The sequence below is a fragment of the Galleria mellonella genome, unplaced genomic scaffold, assembly GCF_026898425.1.
Source record: "Galleria mellonella isolate WM207_F2 unplaced genomic scaffold, CSIRO_AGI_GalMel_v1 utg213, whole genome shotgun sequence".
Classification (NCBI taxonomy): domain Eukaryota; kingdom Metazoa; phylum Arthropoda; class Insecta; order Lepidoptera; family Pyralidae; genus Galleria; species Galleria mellonella.
In genome coordinates, this window is record NW_026442039.1 from 4,736,622 (window position 1) to 4,755,707 (window position 19,086).

Below are 19,086 nucleotides of genomic sequence, written 5' to 3' on the forward strand. Positions count from 1 at the left end.
AACTCACTCCCTACCCCTATACGGTGCGCTCAATCGTTGCCCATTTTTAAAAACTTAGTTAAAGCCCACTACCTATCCTTATAATCACTTAGTACTACGTATTTCCAGTTTTATGTGTGTTATATATATTTTTATTAATATGGTATATTTGTATGTATTTACGTATATATATATATGTATGTATATATATTTATATGTGTATGTATATGTATATATATGTATATGTTTGGTTGTATGTGTTTATTTATGTATGTATATGTATATGACTATGCTGTCACAAATATTATTTTTTACAAATCTATCTTTTTTAACGCGCCACCTACCTACTTATGCTTTAATCCTTTCTACCCAAAGGTTGTGTAGCAATAAGACCGCCTTTTGTACTACACTATCGTATTGAAAATTGTTTTAACAAATCATGTTATGTTGGTGCAATAAAGTGTTAAATAAATAAAAATAAATAAATAAACGGTCACTGTAACATATAGACGCCTGTAATACTAGGGGTGTCACGTGCGCGTTACTGAACGTAATAAAATATTAATATACACTTTTTTAAGAACGCCATACTGTTGTCTCTAGGAAAAACCGCGGCATTTTCTTTGAAACCGCACTGTACGTGACACTTTAGACTCAAGCCTGTGAGTCTCGTAGGACGAGCGGTGCCTGTTGGAGTTTTGATACTGGCTGTTGACACTGAGGTTTTTTAGAACAATATATTATTTTTATGTTTATTCTATGTTAGATTTTCATTAAACGTGTCTTGTATCTTTTGACTAAACTTAATATTTTATATCAAAAATACATATATTTTTTATTACTGCATCCTGCTATTTACAACAGTGCGATGATCTATTTTTATAAATTTGTTATAAATATTCTATATTTATAAATTAATAAATAATTTTGGATAGATTATGCCATCTAGTCGCAAATTAAGCAGAGCCTATTATTATTATTATTATTATTATTAAGTATTAGTACATGGTCTGCTTAATTTATACTAGAAAACTGAGAGACATAGTCTTAAAAACAATAAATTATACAGTAGAACTGCGTAGAGATATTATATCTTTAAGCGTCTTTTATTAAATGTATCATAGGGAATATTTAGATTGGTACCTGCTGCTGAATGTCACCACCGTACAATCCGCCATAAACTAAAATTCCGTCTCAACCATCTGGATAAGTGGCAGTCTTCCACCATTTATTCTTCAAGCCACTTTCTTCCAAATAAATTTCCAGCAACAGTATTTTCGAATGGATAGGACATATCAATCTTAAGAGTATATTCTTTTTTAAAAGGCTTGCAGCACACCTGCAATTCCTCTGGTGTTACGGGTGCTCATCGGTAGTCAGTTACCGTCAGATGAGCCACGTGCTCGTTTTTCCCTGTATTATAAAAAAAATACAAATATTTGTATTGTATGAGTATCGAACCCGCGATCATCGAAAGATAAAGCGATATTTTAAGTCACTGAAGTCGTCGAATTTAATTTGGCATATTGTTTGTAGATTCTTTTTTCAATTTTCGTACGTACTTACTCATATTCTGGGTTTTAAGTTCAAATTCTGTTATGACTTGAACAAGTTCTCAGACTTCGAATAAGTTCTATATATTTTCTTCTATCTCTTTATTTATTTATTTACTCTTTATTACAGTACTTAAAGAATAATACAAAGATAAATCCATATTATACTTATGAAGTACAAAATGCGGTCTTATCGCTGAAGCAATCTCTTCCAGAAAGCCTTTGGATTCTTTATCCTTCTTTAGAAAGAAAAAAGATCGTAGCTATTTAGAATAAAATAGAAAATATTTATTTCCAGAAAAACACATATCATAAAAGAAAATACAAAAATATTACATATATAATAAGTGTCTCATATTGTGCAAAAGAAACTGGCTCAGCTGATGCTGCGAGTGTCCCAGTGCAATGTATACAGCTGCATAGCGCTGGTTTTCAGCTAGTCCCTCTTTTGCACATCATACAATATTTGGCACTAGAAGTAAGTGTAACTAATAAAAAAATGAAAAACGCTAATGTTAATTTTTTCTTTTTTTTTCTCTATTTCGTTCTAATTTTAAAATGTAATAAACGAGATTAAAATACAGATCATCACAACAGCGAAGAGAGCCCCGATGAGAACACAATGCATGGTAATTATTTTAATTAGTATCATACTGTCGTCGAACAACAAACTTTGACGTACTGTGTGGGACCTTTGACACAACAGCTTTCTCTGTTTGTTCATGGGGCGACAATAACTTAACAAAATAACAAATAACTCAGTAAGCAAGTTGCGTAAGGTCGTTTGCGTTAGATGTTTACTTGTCTACTATTACATATTATAACAAATAAAAGTTACATACGAAAAGTTATATGTAAAAAAGGTCATTTTCAGGATGTATTGTATATGTATTGTAGAAGAGACTAAGGGAACAAAGTACAATACAGTCTGTTTCAATTGAACTTAATGGAAATGTAAATAAACGGACCATCGTATATATAATATTTCGATATGATAATATCAGCCTTTAACTGTCCACTGCTGAACATAAGTCTGTGTCGGTTTTGCCAGTAGCTGCCACGGTTGACAGGCGGATTGACAGGCGCAGTTAGACTTTGGAAATGTCTTAAGAGGGACGTTGCTGCCTATCTCTCGGCCTCCCTTAGTCGCTTCTTACGACACTCACGGGGGTGGCCTATTCTATGTCGGAACCACATGGCGAATGACAAACGAATAATTTTGATTAATTTATAGAGACGTGAATAAGTTTTTTGTAGACTTGGGCGCTCCATCTAAGACCACATCATCGCTTTCCATCAGGTGCGATCGTGATCAATTGCGGGGCCCTTCAATGGTAAAAAAGGCAAAGTGACGAGTCTGATGATGTTCGATAGTAGTATAAATTAAAAATCGACTAATTGATTAAATGTTTCAATTCGCTACTAATTTCATTTAAAGAGTATTTTTGTGATAATTTCAATCAAAATTACCATACTTCTCTACTTACCGTACTCCACAAGTCGCCTGACCAGTACGATAATTGTTAGCTAATAATTTTCACTTGTTATCGTGTGGTCCTGCCATAGAATGGGTCACCCCTTTGAGTGTCGTAAGAGGCGACTAAGAAAATGTAATGGTCGAGGGATGGGTGGCAGCGTTCCTCTTAAAACGTCATCAAGAGCCTAACTGTGATTGCCAAACCAACTGCCATGCGTTGCAAGTACAGGCCTACCTCCTGTTATGGGGCCTATGTTCAATAGTGAACAATTAATTATGTGTTGTATAAAAATTATGTGTATATGCCGGACTTAATGCTAAAAGTATTCTCTCTCAGTCAACCATAGGGAAGTGTCGGAATAATCGAATGCGGTACTAGTAATTATTGATATATATACATACTAAAATTACATATATAAACCAATAAATATATATAAATTGCAAATATACATTTATAAAATAAACTATACACGAAATTGTGAATAATATATGGTACTTATTGTTTGGATAAAGGAAAAAAGTGAGCATCAACGTTTTTTTTTAAAGATAATGTCATTGTCATTGTATATTTTTATATTTCTGGTACAATAAAGAGTTAAGTAAATAAATAATTTATAATGACTATAGCGTGACTTTAATTATATATGAACATCTAGAAATTAGTTCACTGTTTAATTTCACACGAGCTGTAGGCTGGATACAGCTTAATAATTCTACTTCCATGTCTCATCCTTCATACCGAATTAAAAAAAAAAGAAACAATTGACAAAACTTTAAATTCAATTCAAATCATCTTTATTCAAATAGACTTATTTATAAGCACTTTCAAAACGTTTTTTTTTTAAATCAGAGTTCGAAAAACTGTTACCTGTTTAGAATAGCCTGCAAGAAAATCAACAGTTACTCTTTTAAATCTTTGTTAATATTATATGTATTCACTTAAATGTACAATTTGTCGAATTACAAGGTCACTAACAACACCATATACATTTGTCATTCAAATAATCGTTTATAGGCTTTGTTCAATAAGAGATTTTTTAATAACAGATTTAAACTTATTAAAATGTAAATAAAAAATATCCTTCGGTATCTTATACATTAAATGTTATATTATAACATTTAATGCCCATTCCCATAAAAGACTTAGTAACTTTTTTTAAATTACTAATAATAAATCACTACTTATCTCAAATGAAATTTACAAACAGACCGCATTCTATCTATCGGTATGTTAATATGCAGACAGATACAAAAAGAAAGTTGTGAATATCCAAAAAAACCGGCCATAAAATTGTCATGAAAATTGCTTTCAATTGATTCTATCTTAACCCTTCTTTGCATAATGGTAGAAATCTGGGTACAGAGGAATAACACCTGAGTCCTCAGGAATGGCAACGAATGGGGGGTATCATGGGCGAAACAGTATACTCTGTTATGTCCATGGTACTGCTAATGTCTATAGGCGACGGTTACCACTTTCCATCAAGTGGGCCGTCAGTTTGTTTGCCATTCTAAGTTGTATAAAAAAAAAATACTATAAATGTTTTATGTATACTTCTATTTTGTGAGCAATAAAGAGTATGTACTTACAACTAGGTACTACTCTACAATCTACTCTATAACATTTTGTCGAGTATTAATATTATCCAATGTGGCAGGGTGTCTCCTACCACATTGGATTTCTTGAATTGGTTTGGAGCCTTCCGTCATAATTTGGAATAATATATATATATATATTTTAATGGGTGATAATGGTATTGTACACTGGCGAGGCACCAGTGAGAGATAACAGATGAGGATGAAAACAGGTCAGTTAGTCCATCCTAACGAATTCAACTAGAATTAAACATGATGGTTTCCAGGGGGAACTAATAGGTCGATTAGGGAATATTAATAGTACGAGTAATGGGGCTATTTGACCCCGTTACTAACAATCCATTTCCCCCCGGAATAATATAATTTGTTTTATAGTCGTTTTTTTTAGCGGAAAATTAGTTGAAAAGTTTTTAGTAACGGGACACCCACGGGAAAGGAATGGGTGACCTATTCTACGCCAGGAACTCCACGCCTAGACATTTACATATGATTTTTATCCTTACTAACATTAGAAAAAGTAAAGATTTGATTATTTATTTATAATGGATAAACTCACAAATTGATCGACCGATTTTAATAATTCTTTCATCTGTAGTAAGCTACACTATCATTGAATAAGCTATTATTTTATTTTAAAAAAATCTAACTACTCAAGCAAAGCCTTTATTAGCCGACTACTATTCAATAAACATGTTTGTACATTCATTCCATCATATTTTGTTTTAAACTACATACATAATAAACTGTGACAAGAATACGTCATATTTATAGTTACACGGAAAATAAAAAAGACTGTGTCCCATAAAAAAAAAAAAACTTTAATTCCGACAAAACCAATTATTTTGGTCTAAAAATTAAATTACTGAATCGATTTTGATTAAATTTCCATGAGACCAATTTGTAAGGTAATAAAAAATTTCCAAATCGGTTTAGAAATGATAGAGTCAAGAGGTACCAAATATAAAACAAAATCAATCGAAATGTGAACCTTCTTTTTTTGAAGTCCGTTAAAAATCTAAGTAGGTATTATACATTTTGAAAATGTAAATTAATATTAATTTTTTTTTTTATACAACTTAGAATGGCAAACAAGCTGACAGCCCACCGGATGGAAAGTAGTAACCGTCGCCTATAGATATGATTAGTACCATGGACACAACAGAGTATACTGTTTCGCCCATGATACCCCTCATGCGTTGACATTCCTGAGGACTTAGGTGTTATTCCTCTGTACCCAGTACATTCACACCATATACCACCCTTCAAACCGAAACACAGCCATGCAAACACAACTGCTTTACGGTTGAAACACGAATAGGACAGAGGTACCCAAGCAATCGACTTTTGTACAAGGTCTCCCTCTGGTAAAAAATAAAATAGTAAATAAAAGTAGAAGTATTTTTAAAGTGATTATGAATTTATAATAAAAAATAAACAAGTCTATTAACGTTTTCCGTTCTGCGTATTTGAGATGACTCTTGCACGTAATACAATTTTATACATATTACGCTGTTGAGCAAAATTTTACGTTGACATAACAGGTGATAAATCATAATCTTCTATAATCTTATAGCTTGTGAATAGTTGTTTACTAAATTATCGACCGAAATAAAATCTTATTTTTATCATGAAAAGGTTTAATTTCGTAATAGATATCGAGAATTCAACACTATCCACAGAATTTGATTAACTGACGATTTATTGGGTGATCACCGAATCTGACCACTTTTCTCTAAATATATCTATCGCACCATCACTAACTGGTTTTCGTGTGTGTGCGAAGGAGGCGGAAGAAGATAAACCGTGTTTGGACAACAATATGTCACCTAAGGCATTGCTTTCTTTGCCTTGTAAGTAGGTTGATTCGGTTATGTCAGGTGTGTCGCAGTGAAAGTGGTGTTAGTGTGACAGAAATTACTTTAGTGTGTTTTGTTAGTGTGTCAGACATTAACTGTCCAATGCTAAACATAGAGAAGCTCCCCCATAAGAGAGGTTTTGCCAGTAATTGTCACGTTCAGCAGGCGGGTTGGCAACCGCAGTTTGATTTTTGGTAAATTTTAAAAGGCTAGTAAATTTTTACTTAATATGAGATACAATTACACGAATTGTCAGATCATCAAGCTAGGATACTCTGTAGTATGAAACATTGGCAATAAATATATAAAGAAATAAATAACTCATAATGTGAGTAAATTAAAAAAGTCACTTACCGTCAGATGAGCCACATGCTGGTTTGTTCTCTGTGTTATAAAAAAAAATCATAAAGTTTTCGACGGAGAATCGAAAACAAGATTTATTTAATGCGAGTATCCTTTATATTATTTTTTGCATTTCATCTGTGTATTGTTAACTAGTAACTGACTACTGTTATCAACTAATATTCACAATAAAATAAACAAGCATAACAATGAAAACATGACAATGAATAATAGCTATGCTTTTCCATGTGTCCATGTTTCCATTGAATCGACCAATCCATAATTTGGGCTAACGACTCGGGACTAATTTTCGAACTTTGTCATGATCTTACATTCTATGCATCTATAAGTTTACTTATTGATACTAATTTATAAAGATCATCAAAAGTCAATCCTAATCTGCATTCTCTCTAATATTTTGGGATTGTTGAAAAGAAAAGAACGGAAAAGACATTTTTATTTTTTTACTATTGGACTATCTTATCCTTTATGTTACTAAACTTAACCTTTATTTCTATAATTTATATTTTTTTTCTTATTAACAGCTCAATAGCAATCCCGACTGATTATGCGTGGTGTATTTGTGCGATTAGCACACGTTCGGCCGGCCGGCCAGCTGACTTCAGTATCGAACGCGCCGCGACGCAACGCATACGCGTCGTATCACCGCACTACATGCAGCGATGCAACGAAAACCGTTTACCGTCGACAAGTTTGATTTCGTGAGGTCCGTGCGAGACGTTTACGAAGTGTTCCAGTTTTGAATTAATTTTGTTTTATTCTTTATTTGGGTATTTTCTTAAGTGCCAGTGTTTTTACGGTAGGTTTGTTTAATTAAACATTTTGTTTATTTTTAAAAATTATTAATTTAAATATAGAATAAATTGAAGGATCACTGATTTTTTAAAACATCGTGACCTAGAGGTTTACACTACTTATTCAAAAAGGTCTGTAGTGGTAGTAAGTTCGAATGTAATCTATACAAAAAATTTGACAATTAAAATATTTCTTTTAGTATTTTTTTATTATAACAAACGCCAAAAACTAAATTAAATTAGAGAAACTCGTCTTTTAAATTCAATTTTTGTTTGGATAACAGTTAAAAAATCTTCTAATGTAACTGTTCTGTGATTTTAGTCATATGTTTATGAATTTTGTTACAGTTAAACCAAAATGACATTTTGTAAAATGACAGTATATCTATAAATAATAAATAATTATATAAATGTTTCAAAATAACAATTAATCATAATACGATTATTATATATAAAAATATGTAACATAAACAATCTATAAATAATGTACATATCTAAACATTGTATCTGCTTACCCCAATTGGAGACAAGCGTGATATATACGTATACCTATTACCACGAATACGGAATAAGTTACATGGCAATTTTTGTAACATTGTAATATGTCAAAACCAATAATTACTTCCTGTGAAGCTAAATAAATATAATTTTCTCGACATCAGCAAAGTTGAGTAAGATGTAAATATTTCAAATGTCAATTTAAACCAGAAATCAACATGATTACTAAACCAGTAATGATACTTTCGCAAACCGTTCCGTTTTTTGGGAGGTTTTTTGACATTTCACGCTATGTTTAGAATGAGCGAGAGTATGGCTTATTTGTACCAAACATGTTGAGTCTTAATACAAGAATAATGTAAAACACTATTTAAACAGTGTTTAACCAAACTCTGTCTACGTAATTAAACATTTTAATGATGTTGTTATTCTGGGTGTGTGTTTATTTGCAATGAAATTTATTATTTGAAATAATTTTCTACCGACTTCAACAAAAGGAGGAGGATACCAATTCGGTGGTATATTTCTTTTATATTTGTTACCTCATAACTCTTAAATAAACGTATTTGAAAAAATATTCTTTTATCTGAAAAAATACACTTTCAGATTGGTCTCATAAAAAAATATCAAAATCGATTCACTAGTTTTTAAAACAAAAATAAATGGTTTTGCCAGAATTGAAGTCAATTTTATTAAACACAATTTTGTTATTTTTAAAAAGATAAACTTAATTTTGTTTTGACACAGACAGATGTCAGACACGTTTTTGTATTACTTTAGTGGTCTAAACATGTATTGAACACCTGTTGATAAGTTGAACTTGTAATACAAGTTCAACTTCTTCGTTGATTATATTTGGATACAATTAACAGTATCTCATCTAGACAATTGGTATGACTGCAGTATACAAGAAGTGAAGGAAAGTCAGGAGACAACGTAAGTGCTCAGCTCATGAGATCCCAGTAATAGAAAACTCTAACAATCGCAAATATAATTAAGTATTAAAATAGATTCAGAATTGGCAAAGATTCTCTTCCTAGTTACTAAAAGTGTACAAATTTAGTAAGTGTATTAAACCCAAAACTCCTCAATTGGTTTTAAAATTTCTTTCACCTATAGAAAGCCAAATTATCAATTAATAATACAGATTATATATTATTTTCAAGAAAAATAATATCTACAAAAATTACAATAATATAATCCAAGGTATCGAAAATTTATTTACTACTTTATCTTTCTATCTACTAGTGTAAAGCCGGGGCGGAACGCGAGTCTATATACTAATATTATAAACAGAAAAGATTTATTTGTTTGTTTGTATATAATATCTACGATAAAATTCAAGGGAATTGTTGCAGACACTTGCAACATTCGCCTCGACGCGTCGGAAATCCTGTATAGTAAACATTTAGTAAGGTTCAGTGGCACGGCTCATAGATTACACTTTATAGAGGATTCGTCGGTTTTTACGTATGATAAGAGATCGCATGGTAATTAAGAGGTGGATAATTTATAACAATATCTATATATTTTAGTTACAATATCTATATGTCCAGTAACGAATATGTTAAAAACGTGGGGGTCTACCATGAAATGAAATTCGAATTTTCGAACTCAATTTCGTGTTTTCGTTCATACTGAAATTGGCCCAGTAAATGAAGCTTAATGTTTTGTTCGTCCTACATCCATACATATACATATCTGTCACGCGTGTCTCCCATTAGGGCAGGCAGAAACAATGGAACGCCAAATGCTTCGATTCAAACAAACCTCTTTCGCTTCTTTCACATTCATCAATCTTTTCATACACGCTCGCCGGTTACGGGTACTTTTGATTTGGTCCTTCTTCAGCACGTCGCCTATTAGGAACAATATTTTAGTATATTAAATATTTTAAAAACTATTATGTAATTTTAAACGAATTGTATTATGTAATTATAGATCAAATTTGCGTTTCGTCCGACCCGAAATTTCGGAAGACATTTCATGGTAGGCCCTCTGTTATCCAAAAAATAAAATTGGATAACATACTTTTAATATATTCGAAAATAAATATCTGAATGATATGGACCATATGATATATGCTGAAGACCTTTTTCCCCTATCAATATCCAGAGAAACCCAATATATAGATATCGGATTGTTATCCACATTCCCCATGTCTACTTTGTAGTGGATTCGTTGGTTTTTACGTACGATAAGAGATCGCACGGTAATTAACATTATACTGGCTCTGTATCCGCGTGTATCCGACTATAAACGGTCCACTTCAAATATTATTTATTTAATTTTAAATTTGATTCGGTCACGCATACTTAACCTGCATTTATTATGATACCTTTTTGTTGGTGACTTGTTAGAAATAGTTTAAAAGTGGACAAAAAAATTAAATTGACATCCGGAACTGTGATATCGCTTATACGCATAATTTGTTTCAACACAACTTAATGGAAACGTTAAGAAATGAATAATTGACATGTCTGCTGATGTCCAATAGTGGAATAAATAAAAATAGATTTTTTTTATGTTTAATTTAATGTTTCATTTTCTTCATTGGACAGTCATCATTATAATCATCATATTAGGCTTTTACAGGCCTTTGGGGGTTTTGCCAGTAGTTTCCACGCTTAGCAGGCGGATTGGAAACAACGGTTAGGGTTTGGAGTTGTTTTAAGAGGTATGTTACTGCCCCTCCCTTAGTCGCCTCTTACGACACCCACGGGAAAGGAAGGGGTAGCCTATTTTAAGCAGGGACCACACGGCCATTTATGTATAATAAAAGAGATTATTTTGCTTACTATAGAGTAAAATAATACGCATACGTCGTGACGAAAATTTCTGAACTTCTGACCAAATACATTAATTTTTACACCATTTTGGCACTTACAATATTATTATAAGACCAATACATTCTTAAAATTGGATTGTTTAATGAAATATTATTCCTAGCACTTGGCATATCAAAAAAAAAAACACGGGAGTTACGATATTTATTGTTAGTATTAATGTATAGTCTATCACAAAAAATAACAATTATTGTAGTAAACTACACGTTACTTGGATTATAAATTCAAGAAAATAAACTGTAGAAAGTTCTTTTAATTTATTAGTAAAACGTGAATTAAAAGTTAAAAGAAGTCTCGTACCGTCAAACAAAAGAGTTCAACGCGTACAAAGCCGTTAGCTATACGAAAATATCTAGGTAAAAATGTTAGCGCTCGTTAGAACTTTTACATACTGTCTTCCTCTATATTTATCACTTTCAATAACAGCAAAAGCAAATATATTTTTATTTTCGGCTGATAGTTCTAGAGATTAACACGTTCAAACAGACAAACTTTTCCATTTACGTTAGTATATAAATAGACGTCTAACGTAGATTATAAAATTCAAAGATCTAGGGCGATATTTAATACTAAGATTCCTGATCACACTTAAGCATTTTCCAACTGAACTATTATTATTGCGAGCCTATAAATAATCATTTAATATTTTAAATGTGAAAGTAAGTTTGTTGGTTTGTTTGTAGCTTAACTAATTACCATGAAATTTGGTATACACGTATTATATGGAGTGCAGAAGGATATAGGTTGCTTTTTATCTTAATCAGTAGTAATTCACATAGTAGTAGTATTAATTTGTAGCTCACGCGGACGAAGTCACGGGTAAAAGCTAAAACAAGTATGGAATACAATTTGTATTTGTTGTATACATATACTGTTTTTCAATCGCGATAAATATCAGTCATTGTGGTAAACTATATGTTACATGATTTTTTAATCTTTTTTATTTAGAGGCTTTTATCCTATAAGGATATGTCAGCCTCATCATACCCTAATTTTAAAAAATACCTCACACTTAAATTATAAATTCAACAACTTAAACTGTGAAAGTACTTTTAATTTAATAGTAAAAATATGAATTAAAAGTAAACTCGTACAATCAAATAAAAGAGTTCAACGCGTTCAAGCAGCGCCTTAGTAGCTTAGCCAATCACTATAAAATTTCTTGTATACGTACTAAATGAGATGGACTTATACTATAGGGTACTTTTTATCCTGATCCTTAGTGATCCTGATGATTAGTAATGGAGACTGAGAATCCCATTGCTAGCAATATACCCAACCAGGTCGACCTCCTCGCGGTTCTCCCTGGATACTATTATGGTTAATTCCTGATGAATTCATCATGATGGGCTAACTGCCCTGTTTTCATTTTCATCTACCACCCTTCACTGGTGATCCGCCAGCGTATCCCGATAGCGCAGGCGGGGTTACCTTACCATTTTCACCCATAAAAAAAATTGTTTTTTATATATAAATTATAAGAAATACAAAATTATTGATTTGTAATCACAGCTAATGTAATTTGAAGTCACAATAGTTTGACTTCAATATAACGAGAGTTAAATATCGTAATTTAAATAAAATACCAGTAGTTCCCGGTTGGTTTAGTGAAACTAAACTGACAAATAAAAGGAAATGCTAAGAGTTCAAAAGGCCAGCTCTGTGCTGGATAACGATCTACGAAAGGTACAAATCGTGGTGTATACCTCGTTATGTCGTCTGTGGAGCGGAATTTATTTGATATTGTTGCAAACGCTACGCCATTATATAATGCAAACTTAATATGCATATTTTTTAACAATCCCTATTACAATTTAAAAGATTTATAAACGGATAAGATTCCTATGTATTTTCTTATGAATGAATGAATGAATGAATTAATTAATTAATGATAGAATGAATGAATGAATGAATGAAAACTCGTTATTGTTCCCTTCAATGATTTTTTATGCAACTTTGAATGGTAATCAAACTGACGGCCTACCTGGTAGAAACTGGTCACTATCGTCTACAGACAGCGTCAATGGCATCACGGAATATACTGTGATACCTTCCACATGTTACGATCTGTGCCTACCTCAAATAGAAAAAATATACGGCCTTTAACAATAACAAATTGGATAATTTCTATACTTTACACGGTCTGAGTTACATGTAAAAAAAGCCTAATTGCCCTGATTCACTTGTATGTGGTGGTACAAGCATCAGATACGTAATTATACAAAATAACGGAACATTATCTTTTTTTTGTGGGCAATATCTACTTTTTATTATAGCGAGGTTTATGGCATCATCGGAACAATATTGTGTCATACCCATTATTGTTATATACAGAGGGAGACTTTGAACAAAAGCCCTTGGCTTAGGCACCTCTGTTGGTGTTGTTCTCTCGTGTTTTTACCGTGAAACAGTTGTGTTTGCATGGCTGTGTTTCAGTTTGAAGGGTGGGGTATGGCAGTGAATTTACAGGGTACAGAGAAATAATATCTAAGTCCTCAGAAATGGCAACGCATGGGGAGTATCATGGGCGAAACAGTATACTCTGTTATGTCCATGGTACTGCTCATGTCTATAGGCGACGGTTACCACTTTCTATCAGGTAGGGCATCAACTTGTTTGCTATTCTAAGTTGTATAAAAAATACATTATTATTATACCAGCCCTTAATAGTCTACTGGTGAACATAGGTCTTCTCTATAAAGAAAGTTTTGCCAGTAGTCGCCACGCTTTTCAGGCGAATTGGCAACCGCAGTTAGACTTTGGTGATGTTTGAAGAGCTATTATCGAATCCCTATATCATAAGGCTCTCTTAATCATCACTTACAACGCTGAAAAGAAAGAAAAACGTGTGCGAACAAAATAGCTGTCGAAGATCGCTAATATAGGTAAGGTAGGTTGTGGAACTTCTAGTAATAATAGTGGTGGTTAATCTTCAAATATTGGCAGTCATAGAATTAAAATTAAATTTAGAGTTAATGGTAATGGAATTAAAGAAAATAATTCTAATCAAATAACCAGTGATATGGATTTTCTGCAAGATAATATCTAGTTCATACTATAGTATGAACCGGAACCACAGTAATTTTTTATGTTTATTACTTCAGACCTCCGTCAACTGCAAACAGATGTGAATAATTCTTTTTTTATCTGAAAGGATATATATTTGGAGATTGGCGCATTGAAAATTTATCAATATTGGTTTAGTTATTTAGTTTTTAAATCAAAATAACCTTTTTGAACGGTGTGGACTGCCGTTCGGTGAGCGTGGACTGTAGGGGCGTTGGTTCAGGCTGGAGTGAAACACAGGGATTACTATTCTGAAGCCTCCGGTACCGTCTGAAGAGAGTATTTTTTCTTCTTGTCCTATTTCTTCTCGAGTGTAGTGCGTCGCTGCCCGGAAGCGAATGCCGCTCGACGGGAGGCGGCCTATCTTTATACCCGCCCGCTCGCACGATAATGTTTCCAACTCGCGATAGCGATCTGTGCGAGCGGGACGGGGCGAAAATGAACGAGACGCGTGTCTCTTCAGATCGGTACTCTATAGCGTCTATTTATTTATTTTATTTCAATTTACAATTTCTTAATTCTATTTATTGTTACAATTTCTATTCGTAGGTAATAACGACAACACGCAAAGGAATACTTTATTTAACTTACTTATCTTAAATCTATGTAAATCTATATAAAATAACAGAATACAGAAACGATTAACTAGGGACTTAACAACTATAAATTACGATATATACAAATAATGTCGCGAACATAATCTCCCGCCGCAGCTCTCGTAGCTGGAGTTAACTCGTGTTCGCGTCGCTCGATGTCGATGTGGGCAGTATGATCAGCTTCTTAGTGGGTCGCCGTAGGATGCCCTTGTTCGTCCGCACGTCGACCGCTCGAACCTCGCCGTCTGGTCCAGGGTAGGTCGCCACCACCACGCCTCGCGGCCACGTGTTGCGAGGCAAGGTCCCATCAGCTATCAGGACCAGGTCGTCCATTTTGATGGCTCCGTGTGTAGCTCGGGGCTCCCGCCGGTGTTGCAACTCGGGTAGGTACTCCTTCACCCACCGGTTCCAGAAGCAATCAGCTAGCCTCTGGCTGGCACGCCACTCCTTGTGTCCCGCCGCGTCGCTCTCTGTGAAGCTGCCTGGCAGTGGGATGCGCGATGGACCGCCCAATATGAAGTGATTGGGGGTTAGGGCGCTGTCGTCGTCTGCCGATGTTGACACGTGGGTTAGCGGTCGACTATTGAGGGTGTGCTCGACCTCGACCAGCAGAGTGTGGAGGACCTCTTCCTTGGGGGCCCGCTCGTTCAACGTGGCGGCTAGTGCGGTCTTCACGCTACGCACCAGCCGTTCCCACGCACCTCCCATGAAGGGTGCGCTCGGGGGAATGTAGCGCCACCGGATGAAATGGACTGATGACTCTTCTTGGATGGCTTCCTCGGCTGCTTTCTTCAGTTCGACGTCAGCACCTTTGAGGTTGGTGCCTTGGTCGGACCATAGCTCAGTGGGACACCCTCTGCGGCTTATGAAGCGCCGCAGGGCCATTATGGCGGAGTCCGTGCTGAGGCTGCCGGCGATTTCTAGGTGGACTGCGCGCGTCGTTAGGCAGGTGAAGAGCACTCCGTATCGTTTCTGGTGAGTGCGGCCCACTGTCACGGTCATAGGCCCGAAGTAGTCTAGGCCGGTGAACGTGAACGGTCGTTGATGATGCGCCAGCCTGCTCTGTGGATGGTTGCCCGTTGATGGCTGCGCCGGTCTTGCTCTTCGTAGGCGGCACAGCTGACACCTCTTCAGTTCACTGCGGACGGCGTGTCGTAGGCGCAACACCCACAAGTGTTGTCGCACCTCGTTCGTGGTGATCTCGAAGCCGCCGTGGTGAAGTTTCCGATGCACCCATGCGATGTATAGGCGCACCCAGGCGTGGTTTCCGTCGACGATGGGGGGCTCTCGTTGCTCGGCTGACAAATCGGCGGCGGCTGCTATTCTCGATCGAAGTCGCAGAATGTCGTCGTTGTCTATGACGACTGACAGCTGTATGAGTCGACTGGATGACGGCAGCTGTTTTCCATGTTTTAATGCTGCGATTTCGTCGCCGAACGCCTCTTGTTGCATCGCGCGAATCCATAGTCGTCGCGCGCGATCTAGGTAGTGTGTGTCTATGGGGATGAAACACACAGATGGACTATTGCTGTTCTTGATTTTCATCTTCGTCTTCTCTCTATCGACTTTCTTCGTGCGGGTCCAAGTGGGGTCGGCGCTCTCTTTCTTCTTGTTTCTTTTTCGGATGGCGGTACAGCGTTGACTGGTCGGTCGCAGGAGGTCGATGAACTGCAACACCCGTGCTGAACTGCGAACAAGTTTCAACCAATTAGAAAAACGTGACGGATCGGGTAATGCTATGGATAACTGCGTCGCGTTCTGTAGCTTGTGTACGCGTTCTTCTCCCGTTTCCGCTTGACTATCGTCGCTTGAACTATCTTCACGCGGCCACTGTTCTTCGTTTTTGTCGAATTTCCTTTCGACCGGTCGGAGACGTCGCATCGTCGAGTCGTAGTTGTCCGGCGGCACAGGGTCGTCCTTCTTCCATAATAACCCCGTCTCGTATCCTCCCGCCGGTAACGGACGAGTTTTCTCCTCTAAAACGCGTAGGGCGCGACGTTCCTCTTCATTGTAAGACCTCTTCGGTGCGATTCCCAGCGATTCGAGCGCGAAATGTTGCTTCATCATTTCTTCCATCGATTGTTCTTCTTCATGTGTCGTCACTATGTGGCTGATTCTGTGCACCTGCTGTCTTGTCCTGCCGCGACTCGTACCGTGCAGTACCCATCCCAGGTCGGTGAGTGATGCGACCGGCTGCGTGTCGGATCCTCTTCTGACTTCGTGGGCCAGCAGTAGGTGCCAGTTGTCTTGCCCCAGCAGTACCGTCGGTTTGCCCTCTTCGTAGACCAATTCCCTCTCTATGTCCCGCAGATGTGGACAGCCCTTGATGACGCTGCGTGGTACCGACTGCGGTGATAACTGCAGTCTGTCCATCGTCCGTGCCCCCACTGTGTATTCTTGTGAATTCCGCCCGCGGATCTTGAAGTGAACACGCGTCGATTGAGCTGCGTTGATCCGCGCCCCGGCCACACCTTCCATGTAGAATGGTGCGGGGGGACCCGTAGCACCGATTCGCTCCGCCACCGTCGTCTCGATGATGGTGCAAGTCGACCCGTCGTCCAGTAGCGCGTAGGTGTCGCACGTTCCCGTGGGACCGGTGACTCGTATCGGCAGGATCTTCAGGAACGCGATCTTGTCGTTTTCCCTTGCCGATGCGGTGACTGCGGCGGACTTGTCCTCGACGACGTGTGTTGTTACTTCATTCTCCGGCTGTTGTCGCGTGGTGTGCAGCAGAGGGTGATGAGTCTGCGTGCACTCATCTACTCCACATCTCTTGCTCTTGCAGGCGTGGCGAAATCTTCTCACTTTGAGGCAACGGAAACACAGCCTATGAGTCTTCGCTAACTCCCATCTCGCCGATGTGTCCGCTTCCTTCATCGTCTTGCAGTCCGATGGAGCGTGTCCCTCTCGTCGACACATCGGGCACGGTGGTGTAGCGGGTTTCTCCTGCGTCGTGTATGTCTTCGCCGTCTTCCTAGGAGCGGACTCCCGCCGGTCTTCGGACGGTATCTCCTCGGCGGGGGCGAAGTTTCCACATCGTGCGGCGGTCCTTTGCAGGAACTGAGAGAGTGTTATGAGGTCCGGTTGTCCCTCCGGTTGGTCGTTGGCGAAATCGTAGTACTTGAAGCGTAGTACCGACGGCATCTTCTCTGTGACGTTTCTCACTATTTCTTCGTTGTATAGGTAGTGACTCTTGTTCAGCGCTCGTATCGTGGCGACGACGTTCTGCACCTTGCTTGCGAAGAGGCAGACGTCTCTTGCGTTGTCCGAGAGTCGTGGTAGCGCGCGGAGTTTGTTCAGTTCGGCTGTGACGAGTGCTCCAGGGCGGCCGAACCTCGCGGCTAACATCTTCATTACTTCTTCTGCGGTCGTAGACCCGACGAATAGGGAGCGTGCCGCGTCCTTTGCGGCCCCCTTCAAGCTTCTGCGCAGTCTTGCTAGGTTCTCTTGTTCTGTGAGTTGACTTGCGCTCTCTTCATAGGCCATCTTCCATGGTAACCACTCGCTCGACGATCCATTGAAGACTGGCAACTCGGTGACTCTTGACGCTGTGGAGGGCAGTATGTTGCGAGCGGCCATCTGCATGGCGATCGCAAACTCATTACAATCGATGCCCACCTTCAGCACCGGTTCTTCTTTCTTCATCGACTGCATCGCTGCTGCTATCGTAGGAATGGCGGCATGTGGGTCAACGTGGCGTGCGTGGTCCCGGTGAAGTGCGTCGCTGCTCGGCTGTGGCGGCGGCGCTCTCGAATCCTCTTCAACGGGTCTCGATGGGACGAACCCCTGACGCTTGCCGGTGACTTCTTCTATCTCTGGTACATGCGGCTCCATCGTGAGTGCTAGCGTGCTTCGATGAACCCAATCCGACGTTCGTTCTCTTCTGACGGTAGCGTCGTCGTCTTCTACTTCCTCGTCGTCCTCTGATTCGGCTTCCAGGGCGGCGACACGTGCGGCGGCCAATTCCACCTCCTTTCGAAGTAGCTCCTCCCGTGCCTTGGCCAGAGCCTTCTTCTTCTGCGAGGCCGTGGTGCGAACCGTGCGTGCCGTGCCGTGCTTCGGTTCCTTCTTCCTTGCTGTCTCCTCTGTCGTTCCTGTGGCTTCGGTAGTCTCCGTGGCTCCTGTGGTCGTCGTATCGCCGGACGTGTTCGTAGTCGATGTGGTGGCGGCGGTAGACGACGTGGCAGCGACAGAAGGCATTCTGACAGCCGCAGACGACGTGGTGGCAGCAACGGACGGCGTGGCAGCGACGGACAGCGTTCCGGCGGCCGTAGTCGACGTGGTGGCGGCGGACGTTGTGGCTTCGGTGACGGCGATTTTTTGTTGCGACGACTTCATGTTTCTCGTAGTCGGCATTTCAGCGATCCGGCTTCAGAATGGTCTTCCTCCAGCGATCCGGCTTCTCGATGTACCAACGGTGTTCCTCCAGCAATCCGGCTTCTCGAAGGACCACGATGAACGG

The 19,086-nt window shown here is 38.3% G+C and overlaps 1 protein-coding gene across 2 annotated transcripts in view; it reads left to right on the forward strand.

The window, feature by feature from the left end:
• The first annotated feature begins 7,389 nt into the window (after positions 1 to 7,389).
• The window catches only part of LOC113511546 (protein spaetzle 5), a 68,184-nt gene continuing 56,487 nt past the window's right edge, over positions 7,390 to 19,086 (forward strand). Inside the window, exon 1 of one of the 2 annotated variants that reach the window (XM_031913513.2) lies at positions 7,390 to 7,623. The gene's annotated coding sequence lies outside the window, so the exon portion shown is untranslated. The remainder of the gene's footprint in view (positions 7,624 to 19,086) is intronic. The other variant, XM_026895173.3, reaches the window with a different exon arrangement.